The sequence below is a fragment of the Paramisgurnus dabryanus genome, chromosome 16 (genome assembly GCF_030506205.2).
Source record: "Paramisgurnus dabryanus chromosome 16, PD_genome_1.1, whole genome shotgun sequence".
Taxonomy (NCBI): Eukaryota; Metazoa; Chordata; class Actinopteri; order Cypriniformes; family Cobitidae; genus Paramisgurnus; species Paramisgurnus dabryanus.
The window spans coordinates 3059041-3081373 of NC_133352.1; positions in this window are offsets into that span (position 1 = coordinate 3059041).

The following is a 22333-nucleotide window of genomic DNA, read 5'->3' on the forward strand; positions in this document are numbered from 1 at the left end:
TAGAAGGATGGCTGTGTGTCTGATGCACCACGTGGAGCCTGGTCCCAGTCTCCATCCAACACTGTCAGAGACATCTCATCTTCCTCCGCCGGAAACCCAAAGGAAACAGACCTGGCGGCTCCCGGTTCAGGACACAGGCTCTCGGCGACAAACTGAACCGGTTGAGCGAGGGGAGGACGACCACCAGCGGCTCTTTGCCGGCAGTGGGACACTGCAGTAAGAAACCTCCAAGGGCAATGTTGAGCCGGGTCCTGAGCACCTTCATCGGGAGATCCTCACAATAAGGGACAACCTGAGCCAACAATTGCCACCTTTGGGTGGAGAAGCCCCAAGCAGAGCACACAGAGCTCGTGTGAATTGGGTGGGTCGATCAGACCTCCGCACCACAAGCAGATTTGCGACATCCCGGAAAACAGAGAGGGCTGCTTACATTTCAACCTGAATTCAATTTTGCTGCCTATGAAGTCTGTCCTAAAGCATTTCTCGGAGCTGCCATTATGCAGCCAAAGTCATTGTCTCATAAAGCAGCGAGGGAACAAGTCAGCTGTCAAAACTTTCGGAGACAGCCTCTCTCTCTCTCTCTCTCTCTAATCGAAACAGATACAGAATGGTAAAAGGTCAGAAGACCAAATCATATCCAGCAAGGAAATATTTTTCATCTTATTTACACAAATGTTTTGTGATATCCAGCTGACATTAGCTGCCCATTTCTCAATCCGATGGCTGCAGCCTTCAGAGCTCGCATTTGTAGGCAGCATATGTCATCAAGACCATCTTATTTCAGTATGTTAAATGCATAAATGGGGACTTAAATATGACACAAAGGAATATTAATATAAGCCTTCCTGTTCTCATGTTTTTTCTTTAATATTTTTTCCAAAGACTACACAATAAAACAGTTTTGAACTTGAACGCATGATGCTGTAAATATTATCAGACTTTCTACTTTAAAATTTGTTTTTAACTAAATCTCAGGCTAGTATACGTATTCTCATTACCGAAATATTTAACCTCATTTCCGAAACCTATGTATCATTACCGCAACAGATGCTTATTAAATGTTAATTTCATTAATAGAAGCATAATACTTTGATTTTAAATGCATGTGCAGAATCTCCAAATTATGTTCTTTCAGGTTTGTCATGTCATTTTGAAAATGTGTCAGGTTTCTTCGAAATATAAAAAAAAAATAGTTGTAAATTGTGGAAGGTGTTGCGGTATATGAGCAAATTAAAACAAAATAAAAAAAACGTTAAATTTAAAATAAATATTATTTCAGAATTTCAATTTACTGTGCATGACTATTAATAATCAATTTTTAAAAATGTGAAAATATATTAGCTTTTCTAACAGTGTTGATGTTTTCTGACTGTTGCGGTAATGAGATTTTTTAGGACTTATTTTTGAAATTATGTTACAAAAAGTGTTAAATGATAAGTAAAAGTTTTTAAATTAATGTTCCCATATACTTCAGACTTTGTTTCTAATGTCTGGTGGAAAAAAAAGTAAATTTAAGCAATTTTTACATTTTCATGCTTGACATTTTTACAACCAAGTTTTCGTGAGAATCACCCAAATACTGTAAAACGCCTATCTTTATCTGGCGTGCCTCAATCAGCATATGAAAGCACTCTTTAAAGTCAAAATGATGCCATGGCCAATCAAATCAAAGAAGGTGGAGTTATTGTTTACAGAAGCTGAAGCGCCAGCAACAACTACAGAGTGAGTGCGCAGCTGCACGATGGTGAAAGAGCAATGCACGATGTAAGTAACTAAACCAGTGCTCGCAGTACTGCCACTTTTATATGTTAGCGTACCTTCACTGTCTTTTGCGTGCCACCACTTCTCATGTTGCTGGTAATTTGTGTAACGGTTGGTTTCAGATGTGAGCTTAACAAATGTCACAAACTTTGTATGGACACAATCACACAAGACTCTGTTTTTTTTTTCTTTTAATTCTCCGCAGCAACAATCTGAGAAACACATCAAAATGTATCACAAAACAGGGTGCAGACACTGCAGACATAAATCACTAAAATAACAAAACATAAAATGAACAAACTCTTATCTATGTGTTTTACATTTAGCATACAATGCTACATCAGTAGCAGCACATGTACAACTTTAGTATAGCTGTAGTTTACTCAACAAATTTTCAGTCAGATATATAAACCTATTCAGCTCATTGTACACTTGTTTGTATAATCATTACAAACATTTACATTTGAGAAACTTATATTAAAACACACTATTATCACATTTTTAAACAAACAAAACTGGAGAGATGAGAAACAAACTTACCCACAGCAGTGTCAGCCATTTTCTGCTGAACTACGGTGGGGCAAAAGGACAAAATAATAGATGTCTGCAATGTTTTAACCACTAGGGGGCACCAAAACACCATTCTATTTAGTTAATCCTCTAATTTCATGTAATTCAACACCATGAATATGATTAGAATTAATGTTCCTTTTTTAACTCCGTTACATTCACCCCCACGGAATTACATGAAACTTAGGCATCACCCAAGGTACAAAGACAAAGTCACATAATAAACATTTCACATCAGAGAAGAATCTCCCATAAAAGGATGGTCAAAATGAAAATTATCCCATAAGGATGATTTGAATTGAGAGTAGCGCTAAGCTCCCATTAGGGGTGGGCGATATGACCAAAATCTTCTATCACGATAGGATTAGTTTTATATCATGATAACGATATGTATCACGGTAGAGTTTTTTATGTTTTAATAAGGTTTAAATCTTTAATACCATAGAAATGTTCATAATTCTCACAAAAAACATATACAAGCATAGAAAGAAGATAAAAACAAACAAAACTCAAGCTCTCTGAAGATACACAGTCAATAAGAATGATAATAAATAATTATGCATGTATGTATAGGCCTATATATATTTTTATTTAAGGTAGAAAAGTGATTTAATCAGGAGCAGTGAGAGATTTTTTTCTCAATCCTGTTTGATTAACACGAGTGACAGACAGGAGCAAAATTAGGTAACTTCCCCTTTAAGACCAAAGTCCGGATCCAATACACTGTTAACACATGCGCTTTCTCTTTTAGCTGTTTACTTTCTCTTAAGACCTTACTGGTCGTGTTTATGATGATGCTTGCAAAGACGGGAATTTTGACGCATATGTGTATTTAAGGCCAATAAAGCGGGAAAAATGCTCACGAGCTTAATAAGCAGAGGTCGCGCGACTTGCGCGCTCCTCACAGACAGAAAGAGCAGCGGTTGCGCGACTTGTCCGCTCCTGACACACAGAAAGAACGCACGCATACAGATCTGTTGTCTGTGTTTCAATGGCTTAAAATAACTTGTTTTAAAACTGCAGTGCTTAAATACGTGTACAAACGTTACGTTTTCGCGACCACACGCACAGGAGCGTGACGTGGGCACGTAACCTCGATAGAAACGATAGTCCAAAATCTCTACCGGTTGACAAATTTCTACCGGTTAATTTTGTCTACCGGTTTATCGCCCACCCCTAGCTCCCATATCAACTAACAACCGCAGAATGTCCACATACATTCCACATTATTCTTCAACAATGTCATATTCTCAGAATACCCAATAAAATAGAAGAAAACAAGGAACATTATGATCAATTAAATAAAGAGGCCCCTACAGCAGTTTATTAAGGCACCCATCATCCTCAGGTATATAATTTCAACAGGAACCAAGAACTTTATCCCAGTCCAAACAAACTAGGAAAGAAAGAAGAAAAGGCAAATCCAAATGTACCATAAAAGTAAATATACTTTTCTATTTGGCAAAGGCTCGAAGTACTGACTTACAAACAGCCTCAACATTGTGCTTTGCATCTTGTATTACAGCCTGGCCTGACATTGTTTGAATTAATCTGTCAACTGGCTTGATGACACGGCCAAAGCGTGATCTGATCTGTCTGATGGAACACCAGAGATCTCAGAGTGTGCTCGAGCTGGCATAAGAGTACATGCAGATTCTATGCTTCCTGAATCTGAATGGCTTTCATCTTCAATGACATTCACATCAGCTGTTACTTCATCTGACTTCGCACACTTATTTTCAAAAGATGCTGATGGAGCAGCTTGTGGAGTCGGATCATTTATAACATCACCTGAGACTACAGTTGCAGTAGGTTCTTGACTCACATCAGGTAAGTGAGAAACCCAACTCAATGTTCTGTCAGTTTCATCATCCACATGACTGGTCAGAGGAACTGTCTCACAGGCAATTTCATCATCCATGTGTGAAGGTAAGGTTTCACTCATCACTGAGCAGTTTATCTGGCTTGACTATGGGGTTCACTCACAGGGGAAACCGTACAATCCACAGATTTCTCATCAGGCACAGGTAGGAAATCAACCAGCAAAAGGAGATTGCGATGAACCACCGTCTCTTGACCTGTGGTAGGGTTTTGAATTCTGTAAGTGTGAGTTTGAGGCTTGTGGTCCACTACAGTGTAGACAGTAGACTCCCATCGATCAGCAGTTTTTCTTTTTCCCCTCTCAGCCTTATTTGCTAACAACACTTGTTCTCCTATGTTGATGGTGAGCCCCTTCACTAGACGATTATACAGATCAGCATGTCTCTTCTGTTCTTTGGTGGCATGTTGTTGTTTAATCACCATGGGCTCTTTTAGATCTTTAACAAGTGTTTCAACAAACTTGCTGTAGCTGATTACACTTTGATCATTCAAAACTGAACGGAAGAGAATGTCAACTGGAAGGCATGTTACCCTTCCAAACATCAAATAAAAGGGTGCATAGCCTGAAGACTCATGTGTTGTGGAATTGTACATGGTCTGCAAACGTCTCGGCCAACCCCTCTTGACATCCGGAGATAGGGCACGGATCATGTTTCCCAGCGTCCTGTTAAAACGCTCCACACTTCCGTTGCCCATTGGGTGATAAGGGGTGGTGTGTGATTTCTTTATCCCTGAAACTTTGAGAAGTTCACCTATGAGCCGACTCTCAAAACTTGCACCTTGGTCAATGTGGACATGTTCAGGTAGGCCATAGATACAAAATATTTGTCCCACAGGACCCTGGCAACTTGCTTGGCAGATTGATCTCGGCAAACAAAAGCCTGGGCTAGCCTTGTAAAATGGTCGGTCACCACTAAGACATCGATGGACTTATTCTTAGCATCTTCTGCCGACCAAAAATCAATACAGACCAGCTCTAGTGGTCTTGTAGACTTTATGTTCTCCAGAGGAGCTCTGCTGGAAGGGTCAGGACTTTTGCTTATGATGCAGCGTGGCGCACATAATCACGTACTCTTTGCTCCATGTTTAGCCAGAAAAAAACGCTGCTTTGCCAAGCTAACACTCCTGAATTGACCTTGATGGCCACTTTCATCATGATCACTTCTCAGAATTACATCCACCAAAGAGTCTGGGACAACATACTGGAAGCGCTTCATCCTTGATGACTGGTCATGGGACACCCTGTACAGGACACCATTCCTCACAATCAATTTCTCCCAATGTTTGAGGTAACAAAGCACCGCCACTGATTCCCCTGCTCTTTCCCGCCTTGTGGGTCTCCGGCGTCTTTCAATGTAAGACATGACTTTTGATAACACTCTGTCATTCATCTGTTTGTCACGCAGGTCCTCCACAGAAAATGCTGGCAATGTGTCCTGGCCTGTAGGAACTGAGGCAGGTGATCCACGACTGCCATAGCCAGTATATCAGCCACAAGTTCCCATTCTGCATGCACTCTTGACAAAAAGGACTCTGCTGAGGGAATCAGCAATGACATTCTGAGGGCCAGGCACGTACTTTATATCAAAGTTGAAACTGGCCAATTTGGCAACCCAACGCTGTTTACAACAGTCCAGCTTAGGCTTTGTGAGTATGTGGGCAAGCGGGTTGTTGTCAGTTAAAACAGTGAAATTGTGTCCCTTTAGCCAGCGAAGGAAATACAAACACTGGAAAATGAATACAAGCGAGTGGCAAGAAAAAGAAAAGGAAAGAGCGAGATTCTTATGAAGATAAAAGTGAAAGAGAAATTGACGGAAAATAAATAAAAGTTATACTTCGATTCCAATCTCCGTGTTTAAAGGCGCTATAAGCGATTTGACGCATTTTAGACCATAAAACATTTTTTGTTACATACCGGAAACATCTCCTCGCTATCTGCTTGCTGCCTGTCCGCTGATCAAACTGTAAAAAAACGCGATCTCTGTAGACAGCCCATGCTTCACAAACGGCAATATCAACATAGTGGCCAAACCTAGCAGCACAAAACAAAACAAAGTATTCCAGCCAATAAACAACAAAAAGGATTTGGGGGTGGGGGTTGGGCGCGTTCATGAAAGCACGGAAGGGAGGGGGAGGAGTTAGCTACGCTCCGCCTGTTTGAAAACAGTTCAAACGTCAACAATAACTAACGTCTCGCAGATTCGCTTAGAGAGCCTTTAATAAATCCCCTAAAGCAGGGCTATTCAAATCTTACCCGGAGGGCCGGAGCACTGCAGAGTTTAGCTCCAACCCTGATCAAACACACCTGAACAAGCTAATCAAGGTCTTCATGATCACTAGAAAATCACAGGTGGGTAAGTTTGATTAAGGTTGGACCTAAACTCTGTAGTGCTCCGGCCCTCCAGGGTAAGATTTGAATTGCCCTGCCCTAAAGGTTAGTGATGCTATTTATCAATTAATAGGTGAGGTATGGCTTGTCAAAACTTTAAGGGATGGGAATCTGCTGATTTCCCGTAGAAGCAAGGATCAGCAACAAAGGCTTATGAAGTGTAAAACATTACTTGGCAAAAATATTAAACCACAGACATGGAAAGAAAGATGACTTTATGGGAGTAATATCAGGAGTTTCAACTGAGATAACGGAAGAACAAATACAAAGAAATATAAAAGGAGGTCTTGTGACTAAAGTAAAATTCTTGCCATACAAAGGAATGGAGTTAGGGAACCAAGCATGTCAGGACAAAATATCTGAAAGAGTAAGAATTGGATATCTAAGCTACATGGTAAGGCCGTACATTCCTCCACCAACAAGGTGTTTTAGATGCCAGAGGTACGGACATGTTGCAGCAGCTTGTAGGGCAAAATTGTTTGTGCAAAGTGTGAAGGGAAGCATGAATATGGGAAATGCAAAGAAGGATCAAATGTTGTAACTGTGAAGGAGAACACAGTGCTGCATATAAAGGTTGTGAAGCACATAAAAGAGCAGTGCACCCAGAGGAAAAACTACTTGTTCATTGGTTGCTTTTTCTAAGCTCAGGAAACATAGTAAACAATGCGGCGCTCATAAAAAACGGTGTTGCGTGTACAGTATGGAATTGCGAAAAATGGTAAAGCCCGTTCCATTGTTTAAGGAATGCGAGCCAGAGGTTTAAGTCTGCTTTACATGCTGAGTTTAAAGTGCCCATCTTATGACTGCTTTTCCACAAGTTAAATAGGTGTATGAGTTCCATAAAGCTTGTTTTAAAAGTTGTTTGCTCGAAATAGCTTGTAGGAAAAGATTGTTACCCATCTCTAGTAGGGCTGTTCCGTATACCATTTTTTGAGCTTCGAAGCTCTATAAGAAATCAAATCGAATATTCGAAGCTTCGGAAGGAGGGGATAAACATAATTTTCTCTTTAATAAAGGCAGGAATCTCTGTGTGTGTGTATGCGTGTGTGTCTGGCTGTCTACAGTTTTATTATGTGGCGGATGTGTTGCTGCGGACCCAAGGCAGTGTAGTGCCTTTTTTTCGTGCAATATGGACATGTGACACGTTTATAATTAATAAACTTTAAAAATACTACAGAACAGCGCAAGCCGGAAGCGGCGGAAGCAGCTAAAGCATATATATCCAATACAAAAGTAAACCCCCATAACTCCGTGAGAAATATTGAGGTCTAGTGAAGCAAATCAATCAGTTTTTGCAAGAAACTGAATGTTATTTACAATACTATTAGCCTGAATGGCAAAGCAGGAAGCGTGCTTTACGTTCAAGGCGATCTCTTCCACTGGTGGCGTTTGGTGGCTGTTGGCTATGGATGTTGGTCTCTCTGCGCCACCTATTGAGCGGGAGCGTGAAGCGCACTTCCTGCTTGGCAAAAGCTCTGCATTAACGCTGTAAAATATTTATATATATATTAGAATCTCAAAACTGAAAATCGAATGTCAACCCACCGAACGAATATTCGAATATTCTGGTCCAGCCCTAATCTCTAGTAGCCTCTGTTTCAGTGCATTTCAGATTGTGCCGTTTTGAGGTGGTCATAACATATTTATGAGCTGCTGCTCCTTTGGCCACCCCCCACTACTAACATCATGTGCGCATGCGCAATGGTATCTCAAGCAGTACAGACTGTATTATTATTTTTATATATTATTATTATTAACGGTTTGTGTATTGCCAACAGACAAATCAAGCATAAAAGTATCACTAATAAGTACACTCCAGGAGAAGAAACTCATGACACAATGATTCGAGAGTAAATTGTGATGTACTAAACTTGTAATGACTGCCGTTGGGGTCTGCCCACTTTTCTTGCATTTTTCAAATATTGCTGTGGGTGGAGTCAGGCCGTATCTTGGGAAAGTGATAAGAGACTTGGGGGTACGTTAGCCTTGTCAGAAAAGCAGGGTCAGTAAGGCCTGGTCTTGGTTAGTTTGGCAAAACACTATTACTTAGTAAGTTCATGTAGAATTGTAAACTAAAGCAGTTAAATATTTATTTTAAAGAGTAACTAAAACCTAAACCAACCTTTTTTAGATAATGATCTGTAAGAATGATGCTTTATTAGTGCTGTTCATTGATTTTAGTAATTTTTTTAAATTTGGATATAAAGTGTTTCAATACTACAATATATGGTGTAAAAACGTCTGAGTGCTGCCCTCTTCAAGTTAAACGGTGGCTACTGCAGTTGAATTTTCCTATTGGATGTTGGGTCCAAAAAATAACTCGTGACATAAGCAGGTTCAAGCTCACCACGCCTTTGTTACGATCTCACCACACACTTAGTTCGTCCCCTCTATCTCCGTTGGGGTCTGCCCTCTTTTCTTGCATTTTTCAAATACTGCTGTGGGTGGAGTCAAGCTCTGACCAGGGGTTTAGTTACGCTTTAACTTTCGAAAACTACGGTAGCTGGTCACTGGCTTTGCAGAAGAAACCACGCTGCAAACTAACTAGCATTGCGGTTAGCCACCTCGTCGTTCTCAATGGCAAATGACTGCTAAAACACACACACAAGTTCACCCACTCGACGTGCACCAATTCATAAATGTAGTATTTTGTGACTTGTGAAGTCCAGATGACAACATGCAAAATATAAACGTGACTTCTTACCTTTTGTGTTTGGATTCAATTCGCGATCGTAATATCGTCTGTTTCAGATCCGTGAATAATCCATGAGTCCAATAAAATACATCCAATGACCATTTTTGTCCAGAAATGCGCATAATCCGTGAAATATATATATATATATAGTCTGTTGTTTACATCAGATTACGCATGAACGTCTTATCGCCTACAATCTGAGGACTATTTATGTTGTAACAAACTGTATATGAGATTACATTTAAGGTTCCAATAAACACACGTTAAAACTTTGTTTTTAAAAGTAGGCGGGAGTATAATCCATAATATCCGAATAGCGCTGTTGTGATAACAGTAGAGGATTTCAGCAAAGTGACTGCTCTGTGCTCTCTAGTTACCTGGTGGGTGGAGACCTGGGTAGTGGGGTGGTTGGGAAAATTCAAACGGAATGTGACGACAAGTCTAGTTACGTCACAACGGAGCTGAGTTTGAAACCGTGCAATCTGAGACTCAAGGCAGAGGACATTCAGAAATCTGTATCTCACTCAAAACAGCGTGGATGGATTTTTTGTATGCGTGTGGAAGCACCAGAGACACAAAAGAACACCACAAAACCCAGAAAAAGTAAGTTTTTCATAATATGGGCACTTTAAAATGACTAGGTCGTTTAAGCCTGTGATGGAGGATGCTAGAGAGAGGAGATGAGAGATAAAGGGGCGGCCTTGAGGCACTATTCTCCTGGCGAAGTTGATGTACCCGAGTAAGGAAAGAAGGTCACATTTGAAAATGTGCTGCGTGGAAACGAGATTTTGAACTACATTAATTATTCTGACGATTTTGTCTTTATCTCGCCAGAGCACGCCAAAGAGATGCCAAAAATCAGGGTTTATTGGCATGACCTTGAAGGCTGACGTGATGTCGGTTTTTGCTAACCAAGCGCCGGGACCAGCAGATTTAATTAGACTGATTAGACTGGCGTGATCTTCATTGTGATAATGAAGTGAGAATTCGGATAGGGGAATTAAGCCATTCAGGCTAGGACAAAGCGTATTTTTCCGGAGAATTTCCTCGTTGCTAAGCCGATGGGGTTAATGCGATAGGTGAGGAATGGGGGTGAATCGAAAGGGCCGATCATAAATTTTGATTCTACTTTTTTTTGTAGGAGGGAGTCTACGGAGTCAGGATCTGACCGGGCAGATTGCAAATTATTACAGGTGAAGGTTGAGTCGGGCATGGTTTCAAGACCGGGGTCAAAACCCTGCTGTAAACCTGAAAGTAGGAAATTGATGAATTGTTTATTGCGGTGACATTGTAGTTCATGTGCAAGAACAGAGACATTGATGGGAGAAGATAGATATTTTTTAAGATCTTTATTGTTTTTTGCACTTATTGCAGACCTGGCGGCTGGTGGATAGAGAGAAGCGGCTTTAATTATTTGCAGGACCTGGGCGATCGAATCTGGACTGTGGCACGTATGAAGTGGATTTGGCAGAGTCAGGGGGTACCCGGGGGCTGGTGGTATTCTGTACTGACAGACAAGAGTGAGACTGGTGATCGAGAGATCTACAGATGGCACAAGAAATGTTGCTGTGAAAATGACAGCCGCCGAATGACAATGAGAACTCTGAAATTATGGAAAGGTAGTCGTTAAGTTCTTTACGATTTGATTTCACATTTTCCTTATAAAATTGCCCAGGAAACATACAAATTTGGAGAAGACAAGACATCCATGAGATTGTATTAAAATGAAGATGGGAGAGGTCTTTATTGTCTTGCAGAAAGTTTTATTGCTCAGACGTTAGGCTGCTTTCACTGTGCTCAATGAGGTTAACATTTTCTTTACTCATGAAGGTTTCAAGTTTCATTTTACATGCTTAATACAATGGCAAGAAAATACAATATGGACATTTTTTACAAGGCACTTCAAATAAAAAAATTAAAAGAAATTAAATAATGTTAGATACTGCACATGAGTTACGTTTATACTTTACAACTCTGTAAAGACACAGATTTTAATCTTAGAGAAACAAGTTTTCTACAATATCAAACTAAAATATAAAATATACACTTTAAAAGAAACTAGACTAAACTGCAGCACAGCTACATATAGATACTTAAATACAGAAATAGCTAAATAAGAGACCAGTAAATGACACAACATCATTGATGTAATACTACAATTACATAAACATTTAAGTTGATCTCATGCGACACTTGTTTATAAAGGCCTTCTTCCGCTTTGACTTTTCAACTGGTTTCCATCCATGACATTTGCCGCAGCTCCTGACATAAGCTACAATTGGGGGGAAAAGGAAAATATTACATGAACTGGTCAAGGGAAATTCTGCAACTATACTTTTAATCCCATGTGCCTATAACATGACCAAACATTAGATAAAATGTATGGAACATGAAGTTGGCACATTTGATAAAAAGGATTTAGGAACTTACTTAGTATTCCATTTACTTTAATCCAAAATTGTCTTACCCTCTGGGACTTTGCCATGCTTTCCAAACGCTAGTTTGAACATTCTTCATGAGTGAAGAACTGATCAAACAGTAGATGGAAAAGACAAAGACAGTCCTTCTTTGACTCTTGGTTAATAGCTGCTAGTTTGGTAGAGCACAAGAGCAGCACACTGTCTGGGAAAAAGTTCTTGTTGGCCAGGTCTGGTTTGAGGCATCATCACTCCACTTTCACGTGAATTGTAGTCTTCCATCTTATCTATAAAGTCTCTGAGTGCCTGTAGGTGTTCAAGATCTGAAAGAAAAGGTAGGAGTAAAAGCTTTTCCAGAGGATGAGGAATTATTAATTAATCAGAAATGTCCCTTTACATGCAATCATTTTACTTACTCATGCTGGACAGCACATCTTTCATCATCTTATTCTCTTTAAGTAATGCCTGTACCTCCAGCTTGCATGTTTCACATAGCTCCAATTGTTCATTTTCATAGGATGCCTTCTGTGATCTGACTGTGGGTTTTTCATACTCCTCCTCAGGCTCTAACCCAAGCTGGTCATCCTGAATTGTAACTTTAGCTGAGGGGTGATGTATAGACGGGTTATACAGAAGCCCCTAAAATGTTTCTTTTGGGGTTAAATTATGTGTAATGGTATGTCTTTGATGTTCATCTAAATCTAATAAACCTGACTGGTCTTGATTACAATACTCAGATGGTGTCGGGTTCAATTTCAGAAAAGCAACCGTTACATTTCAAGGTAAGAATGAAACTACAATGATTGTATGTCTTAAAAGAAATAGATCTTAACTTTCTAATGTATTTTAACTGAAATTTGAGAACCTCGATGACGTATGCGGTCGAGCAACGCGACTTCCGGAGAATCCCCCCGAAAGCATAATCGGGACATGTCCGCAGAACTGGCAAGAATGGCCACCCTAATAAACAGTTACTAGAAATACAACATTGAAGCTTTTTGATTCATAATAAACCCCAATACATATTTGCACATTACATTAAACATCCAACCACCACAAATTTCCCAAACACTGTAAGCAAGCATATAGCTTAATTGGCAGAGTGTCAGTAATTCAAAAAGTCATAGATTCAAGGCAAGCCTAAGGTACACAAAGGCTTATTGATGTACAGTCTTAATTTAAATTAAGTTAATACCATTAAACTTATTTACCTTCTCGTTCTTCATTTTGTAGGGCAGTGGCTGGCTCACTGACCTTTGTTTTTTTATTGGGTTACAGATTTTAGGTATCTCCATCACACTGATCTCTGTTCTGTGGACAAGACCATTATAATAAACAAATTCTCAGTACCATAAACTATGCCTAATAAAAAAACCTTTGTGGGCCACTTACCTTCTCTTTCTGCTTCCCTCACTGTTTAGTGCAGCGTTTCTCAAAGTGTGGGGCGGGCCCCACTGGTGGGGAACAGGAACATTACAAGTGGGGCGTGACAAATGGGAGGAAATTTGGTCATTTTTGTGCCCATCTCTATTAACTTCTTTTAATCATTGACCATACACTCAAAATGATACATTTAAATATAAGCCTAACTTAAAGCAACATCAGACTGTGAAGAAAATGTCACCCGGAACCATAGTCTACAAGAATGAATTAAGCAGATTTGAAGTGGAACAAAAACTTTAATGTGGAGAGGCGGTATATGCAGTAGTGGGTATAAAAGTAAACAATGGATACGTTTGTGACAAGGAATGAAAACTGGAGATTCTGTACTAGCAGAGAAAACCAAGACAGACAGTCGACCCAATCAACCAAAACGCCAGCCGAAAAGAAAGTATGATGACTTTTGTAAGAGACAAAATGCAAACACAGTTGCAAAAGTTTTTTTTAGATTTCTCTATTGAAAGTGTTTAATGCTGTTATGTTTTAAAATATGATGGGATTAAACAAATTTCAGCAGTTAAAATTAAAGCCTACTTGATACCATTTTGTCAGGGCAATTGGGGACAGGTGGGGCTCGGAACCCTTCCCTACCTCCAAAGTGGGGAATGGCAGAAAAACTTTGAGAAACACTGGTTTAGTGCCATAACACTTGGTGGTATTCCAGTTTTTACAATGGGCAATATAAATGTTGTGTTAATGGTTATTTATATCTATGGTTTGAACAATCTCCTACTTGTTTAAGTGCGCCACGACACTCATGGCAATCATCGCTCACAGGAGAACTGCACACCTGATGTAATCAGTGCAACACCTATACTGCCAAGTGAGGCAAAATACTTTAGCTAACAATGTCAGATGTGTTTGGCTAATTTTTAAAAGAAGCAGTGCAAATAAACTTGCCACAGAATTGTTTGTTTTCATTTTTTAAGCAAGTTGTTTGGTTGAGTAGTACAGTATATACTCTTGAGTCACAAGAAAAAAGGATGATGCAAATAACCAAAATTCAGTCTCGTTGGAGAAGGAAAATTAAGGACCAATCAAAGATCAAAAGATATAGAAGAAAAATAATCAAAGTGAGAATTTATTGTTTGTTTGGTTTATGTGTTTGTTTGTTTTGAAAGTTTGTGTCACAAGGTGACGATCTTTTTGGGCGGAACCAAAAGTTGGGAAAGTTTGGTTCCGCCCGGATGTTTCCGCCCAGACCGGGAGGAGGAAACACCGGACATCCGGTAGCATCGCGAGGGCTGTAATCAGCCAATAGAAGCACAGCTGTGCGTTGTTAAGAGGAGCGCCGGGTGATTGGAAGACGGCAGCACCCAGAGGAATACTTAAGAGTAGTTTGAATCACAGTTTGGGGTGGTGTTGGTGTGTATTGAAGTGCTGAGTTGTGCTCGCCTGATACGCTGATCGATCGCTATATTTGCTCTCTCTCTCTTCTTGTGCTGTCGATGTATGTTGATGGAGATACCGAAAACCTTATAGGTTGAAGAACGAACGAATGCCGACGTCTAGAGAGAGAAACAAAGGAGGAAGAAACGTATTGCTGTGAGTATACGCCTGTGGAAAAGTGTGTTTTACCGGAAGTGTGGCATACCGGTTGGCAACTGAAAACCACCCTGCCAGTGCATCTGGAGTGTTTGCAGCGTGGATTAACGTAGAGAAACGTGGGACGAAGGAAGTGCAGCAGCCGTGAGTAACAAAAACCTATTCCATTGGAACAAATTGTGTATCTTTGACTTGTGCATTTTCTGAGTACCTCCAGGAGAAGGAGGGCGGCCCTACCCCTGAGACAGCGTGGTGGGTGAGCCGAAGGATTCTTTTTATGAAGCAGCTACAGCGACGAAACAAACACTATGCCGTGTTATCCATTGCCGTATTCGCCCAGAGCGAAGTAGAGGAAGATGGGCGTCCTTTGTGTACACCGAGTGTGGTGGGTGAGTCTTTTGATGTAGAAACTTGCACGTTGAAGTGGTGCTGTGTATTGCCGTGTACTGCAGTGAAATTGCTGTGTGTCTTGTCAGACGTACCCCCGCCTTCTTTCACTTCGTCGAGGAAAGACGAAGAGGCAAGCGGCCCTAGAGAAACCTGTAGATATTTATGCTGTGAGTGTGTTTCAGTTTCAAACAACGGTGTGGTATCCTGGAGTGACTTTCCATCTGAACATTTGTTGGACCTTATAGCGTGGTGGTGAAGAACTGCAGAGTTAGTAGTGTGTGAGTATGACTTCGGGCCAATAGCATTGCTACCTTACCTGTGTGATTCCCATTGTCGCAGAGCTAGAGGCGAAAGAGGTCCACCGCCCCGAGGTCTCTACAAAGGGGCGCCCCTGTCCAGTGTTTCGATCGCCCGACGGGTAGCGAGGAAAGGGCAGCGCTCGACCCGGTAGACGGTGTGACGTTCCCGCCCCTCTGCAGACCAACGAGCTCGCCGACAGGGGCGTTCCCCGGCGCCCAACGGGAACTATTGCTTATTTGACACACTGTGGAAACCAGCTGTCGTAAGTCCGCCACCCTGTAAAAGTATACTAACCTGTTAAGCCTGTTTGGTCAACAGAGACGAAGAGTGTGCTGTGTACATTGACCTGAGAGGAGCCACTGCTGAAACCACGTACTTACAATACGTTACGCCCGGAAAGAGGTGAGAGCTATCCAAGTCGGATTAATTGTGTCCTTGTGTCCCAGTTGCCGCCTGTGGAGAGAGAGAACAAGAGGAGCATTAAGAGCATGAGCTGTGAGAGAACCTGCACTTACCAAGAGCTGTAGCCAGCGAAGAGGTGAGAGCTATCCCAGTCAGATTAGTTGTGTCCTTGTGTCCCAGTCGCCGCCTGTGGAGAGAGAGAACAAGAGGAGCATTAAGAGCACGAGCTGTGAGAGAACCTGTACTTACCAAGAGCTGTAGCCAGCGAAGAGGTGAGAGTCATCCAAGTCAGATTAATTGTGTCCTTGTGTCCCAGCCGCTGCCTGTGGAGAGAGAGAACAAGAGTGAGCATTAAGAGCACGAGCTGTGAGAGAACCTGCACTTACCAAGAGCTGTAGCCAGCGAAGAGGTGAGAGCTATCCAAGTCAGACTAATTGTGCCCTTGTGTCCCAGTCGCCGCCTGTGGAGAGAGAGAACAAGAGGAGCATTAAGAGAACGAGCTGTGAGAGAAACTGCACTTACCAAGAACTGTAGCCAGCGAAGAGGTGAGAGCCATCCAGTCAGATTAATCGTGTCCTTTGTGTCCCAGTCACTGCCTGTGGAGAGAGAAGAAAGGAGAGTGAGCCGACGACAAAGAGTTGTGCGAGTCCAAGCGGTGAAGTGCCGCGAAGCGCCATACAGGTACGCAGACAGGAGAAATCAATACCAACACTCATTGTACTTTATTCTGCCTCCAGGAGTGAAGAGGAGGGCGCCACGGGTAGAAGGAACCAGGCAGGAGCCTGTTCTTCGACGTCCCCCCCCCGGTCGCTCACTGGGCCGTGGCCCCCCTGGAGGGCGGAGCCAGATTTTAGTTTTAATTCCCCTTTCCCCAACCCCCAGCACATTTTAAATATTTAATAAATAAAGAATTATTTTATACTTACCTGTCCTCGTTGTTGTCTGGTCATTGGGCTGGCTTTGGGGACCTCCTCGGGGTGGAGTTTGAGAAGGGGCGTGGCTTTAGCCATTAGCAGCCAGCCCCTGGGCGTGACAGATTTGGCATAGTCGGCAGGGTCCACCTTGAGTTGAGTAACCAAGCTCGCCCAGTGACCGACAACGCGGGGCCCGCAGCCCAACCCCGTGCCGTGCCCGTCTTCATGGGTAGCCCATGGGTCCAAAAGTATGGAGGGACAGAGTCGGAAGTACGACTAACTGAATGGAAGGCCCAGTTGGAGTATCTGGCCGACTTACAAGGCCTTAGTGCAGCCCAGCGGCTCCAGTTCGTATTGAACTCCCTAGAGGGAGAAGCGCGGCGAGAGGTACAAGCCGCCCCTGAAGCTGTCCGAGCCACCGCCCAAACCATATTCCAGTTCCTCACCGAGCAATATGGTGACCACACCCCCGTAGCCGTCCTCCGCTCCCAATTCTTTAATTGTAAACAAGGCCCCCGACAACCCATTAGAGCTTTTGCCCTGAGACTGCGAGAGCAGTTTACCCGGCTGCAGACCCGCCGTGATCATGGGCTAGGAGACAGGGAGACCTTGCTGCGTGACCAGTTCCTTCTGGGGATGAAAGAGGGCCCCGCGAGACAGAGTCTGAGGGTCCAGTTTCGGAGGGACCCCGACCTCACATTCGAAGACCTAAGGAAGGAGGCGCTGGCCTTGGAGGGCGATGAGGTCGAAGTGAGTGAGACCCCAGTATGCGCGGCCGTGAGTGAAAACGCACCAACACAACCTGAGCGCGCGGATTGGAAGCAGGCTCTGAAAGCAGAACTTTTGAAGGACGTCCAAGAGCAGATGTCGGAACTATCCAAAACCCTTCTGGGAGAGCTGCAGCGAGGAAGGGCGCGGGAGGAACAAAGGCCGGCACCCCGAGAGCGAGTATACTCGGAGAGGGGCCGAGAGCCACCCGGACGCCCGAACCGCTTTAATCGGCCCCGTTTCGAATGGGATGACCAGGGGCGGCCAATCTGCAACCGTTGTGGTGAACCAGGGCATTATAGTCGTCAGTGTGGGCCCCGCCGGGCATCTGAAGGGGGTTTTTAGGTCGACCGGCCACAGTGGGTCGTGTGGCCGGGACCCCTCGAGAAGACCCGGGAAGAAGAGGTAGCTCTAGACATCAGATGGTCGGGCATAGCCCAATGGCGGAAGTAAAAGATGATTCAGTGCCTGGTGGATACGGGCTCCCAGGTGACGTTGTTAGCAGAAAGTCTCTCCAAAGAAATATTTGGAAGGCAAGGAACACAAGGAGCGGAGGCCCCCTGGATGACGCTGAAGGGCGCCAACGGCCTAGAGATCCCTTACATTGGTTATCGATTGACAGACCTAGAAGTTCATGGGGTGGTGGTCCCCCAAAAAGGTGTGATCATTGTAGAAGATAGGTGTTTGGGTGCCCACCGAGCCCCACTGGGCATGAACGTCCTCTCCGAATGCTGGGAAAAGTTATTCCAGGCTAGGCCTGGCCCAAGGATCTCGCCTACTGAGAGGCCCAAGTGGGAGCGCGTAGTGGCTGACTGCCGCCGGGTCCAGATGAACCAGGTTAGTAGAAATCAGGAGGAAGTAGGAAGAGTAATGTGTCGCTTTGCTTTGTCTATTCCCCCTAGAAGTAAGGCCATCGTGTGGGCAAGAGTGCCCCTTCGAGAAGCTAACCCAGAAGAGTGGGTGTTGGTTGAGCCACACACAGACTGCCCACAAGTAGAGGTAGCACGGGGCCTAGCGGCGGTCCGCCGGGGGAGAATTCCTGTGAGAGTACGTGATGAGCACCCATACGCAGTACACTTACACAGACACCAACGACTGGCCCGGCTGACGACGGTCGCACCCCACCAGGTGAGGGAAGAAAGAGATGTCCGTTTTCGTCAGGTGTGCCCCACTGTCATTGAGGTGGCCCTGACACAAATGGATGCCCCGTCGAGTAACAAGGAGAGAGAGGTGCCAAAACACCTTGCGGGTGAGTCGTTGCAAGGGGAGGATCTAGAGCGGGCACAGACACAGAAACTACAGGCACTCCTTCGGAGGTGGCAGCATGTGTTTGCAAAACACGATGAGGACTACAGGTGCACCAAGGTGGTAGAACACCACATCCCCACTGGGGACGCAGGGCCAAGTAGGGAGAGATACCGACCGATTCCACCTACCTTGTATGCGGAGGTACGCACACTTTTGCAGGGCATGCTGGGCCGGGGCATCATCAGGGAGAGCAGTAGCCCCCGGGGGGCCCCCATCGTACTCGTACAGAAGAAGACAGGAGCCTGGAGGTTCTGTGTGGATTATCGCAAGCTGAATCTGGTAACAAAGAAAGATGCTTTCCCCTTGCCACGGATCGAAGACTCTCTCCCCAGCCTCACGCAGTCAGCATGGTATTCCACCCTAGATCTGGCCAGTGGATATTGGCAGGTGCAAGTAGCCGAGGCAGACCGGGAAAAGACCGCCTTCACGACCCCTTTCGGACTATTTGAATGGGACCGGATGCCTTTCGGGCTCTGCAACGCTCCGGCCACTTTCCAACGCCTGATGCAACGCTGCCTTGGAGGTCAGTTAATGGAGTCAGTGTTGGTATATTTGGAGGATGTGATTGTCTATTCCCCAGATTTGGATACGCACCTCCGGCACCTTGAAGAAGTCTTCCAAGCCATGGAAAAGTATGGGCTGAAGCTGCAGCCTGACAAATGCCACTTGTTGCGGCGAGAAGTCAAATTTCTGGGCCATGTGGTCAGCGCAGCAGGGGTGGCCGTAGACCCCGGGAAGGTCTCTGCAGTGAAGGATTAGAACGCACCCAAGACTGTGAGGCAAGTACGATCCTTTTTGGGGTTCGTGGGATATTACAGACGATTTATAAAAGATTTTTTGAAGATTGCTAAACCTCTTAACCAGTTACTGGTTGGCACAGGACGAAGCCGGGGGCGTGGGTCACCCTCCATCAACTGGGATGATAATTGCGAGACGGCTTTTCAGAAGCTGAAGCAGGAACTGTTACAGGCCCCCATTTTGGCGTACGCTGACTTTGCTAAACCTTTTGTCTTATATACAGACGCAAGCAACCTGGGGCTGGGGGCGGTATTGGCCCAGCGGCAGGAAGGAACCGAGCGGGTGATTGCCTACGCAAGCCGAAGCCTCCACCCGGCCGAGAGGAACGATGCTAATTACAGCTCGTTCAAGCTGGAACTGCTGGCCCTGAAGTGGGCCTTGAGCGAGAAGTTCAAGGACTACCTTTGGGGTGCCAAGGTAACAGTAATTACAGACAACAACCCTCTGGTGCATTTACAGACGGCGAAGTTGGGGGCCGTTGAGCAGCGGTGGGTGGCCCAGCTGGCCAACTTTGACTACCAACTACAGTATCGGCCTGGGCGAGAGCATACGAACGCAGATGTCCTTTTGAGACTGCCAGAGGTTGAGAGCCCTGGGCGCCGGGTGCATCAAGAGGAAGATAGCCATGGGGAGGGCTATATGATAGGGGCTGTGGAGGCGCCAGGAGGCCAGCAGGAAGCCGTGCCAGGGAACTGGGGGTGGGACCCCCGCCGGTGGATAGAGAGACAGGCCCAGGATCAGGATGTGTGTCAGGTGAAGATGTGGGTGGAACAGGGCCGACGGCCGACGTCATCAGAGAGACTAGCCCAGACGGAGACTGGGAGAAGGCTACTGGGACAGTGGGAGAAGCTGGAAATACAGGAAGGAGTGCTCTGCAGGAAAGCCAGCGACCCGAAACTGGGCGAGGAAGTGTGCCAGATCGTGGTGCCCGCCAATCAGGTAACAGCATTAGTTTCAGCCTACCATGATCAGTTGGGACACCAGGGACAGGAAAGGACCGTATCCCTACTACGCAGATTCTTCTACTGGCCTGGGCTGGAGACGTCTGTGCGCGGCTTGATCCAAGCCTGCCCCAGGTGCATGTTGTTTAAATCTAAACGAGACGCTCGAGCACCGATGGTGCCCATCCATGCCAAAGCTCCCCTCCACATAATGGCCAAGGGGCCAACTTCGAATCCAAGGTGATCCGAGAGCTATGCCAGCTGTATGGGTGCACTAAAACCCACACAACGTCGTACCATCCCCAAGGAAATGGCAGCTGCGAGAGGTTTAATCAGACCCTATTGGGGTTACTAGGGACCCTGGATCAACGGCAACAGAGCGATTGGGTGAGTGCCTTACCAAACCTCCTTCAAGCTTATAATAACAGCGTACATAGCACGACAGGATATGCTCCGACTTACCTAATGTTCGGCAGGCACGTACGGATGCCCACTGACCTGGTCCTGGGAGTAGCAGCAGACCGGGAAGAAGTGAGCGTGACAGAGTGGGTGGGGCGCCACCATCAGCGCTTACACTTTGCCTACGAACAAGTGTCAAGGAAGATACAGACGACAGGGGAAAGGAACAAGCGGTTGTACGATCGGACTGCCCGAGATGCCCCCCTGTTACCAGGTGAGAGGGTCTTGGTGAGGGATAATCGGCGGCAAGGAAAGGGAAAGCTAAGCAACCGCTGGGAGGCCATCCCGTATGTGGTCTGCAAGCAGCAGAGGCCGGGACAACCGGTGTACACCATCCGGCCCGAGGGGAAGCCCGGCCCCGAACATGTGGTACATCAGAACATGCTTCGCCCCTGTCCAAACTATCCCTAGGCCACGAAGGAGATGCCCACGGAGCCAGTGCCGGCGGCCCCCTGGATGGAAGGATGGGCTGTGGTACCGGGCCGACCTGTGGTGGCGCTACCCCCGGCCGCCCAGAGGCAACCAGAGTTAGCACCCGAGCCAGCTGAACCCCCGGCCGCCCAGAGGCAACCAGAGTTAGCACCCGAGCCAGCTGAACCCCCGGCCGCCCAGAGGCAACCAGAGTTAGCACCCAAGCCAGCCGAACCCGACTCGCCTGTGAGACGCTCCCAACGGGAGAACCGAGGCCGTCCCCCTGCCCGTTACGGTGAGTGGACGACTCCGAGGCATTCCAGGGACTAGAATGCATTGGCAGGGGAGGATGTCACAAGGTGACGATCTTTTTGGGCGGAACCAAAAGTTTGGTTCCGCCCGGATGTTTCCGCCCAGACCGGGAGGAGGAAACACCGGACATCCGGTAGCATCGCGAGGGCTGTAATCAGCCAAACGAAGCACAGCTGTGCGTTGTTAAGAGGAGCGCCGGGTGATTGGAAGACGGCAGCACCCAGAGGAATACTTAAGAGCAGTTTGAATCACAGTTTGGGGTGGTGTTGGTGTGTATTGAAGTGCTCAGTTGTGCTCGCCTGATACGCTGATCGATCGCTATATTTGCTCTCTCTCTCTTCTTGTGCTGTCGATGTATGTTGATGGAGATACCGAAAACCTTATAGGTTGAAGAACGAACGAATGCCGACGTCTAGAGAGAGAAACAAAGGAGGAAGAAACGTATTGCTGTGAGTATACGCCTGTGGAAAAGTGTGTTTTACCGGATGTGTGGCATACCGGTTGGCGACTGAAAACCGCCCTGCCAGTGCATCTGGAGTGTTTGCAGCGTGGATTAACGTAGAGAAACGTGGGACGAAGGAAGTGCAGCAGCCGTGAGTAACAAAAACCTATTCCATTGGAACAAATGGTGT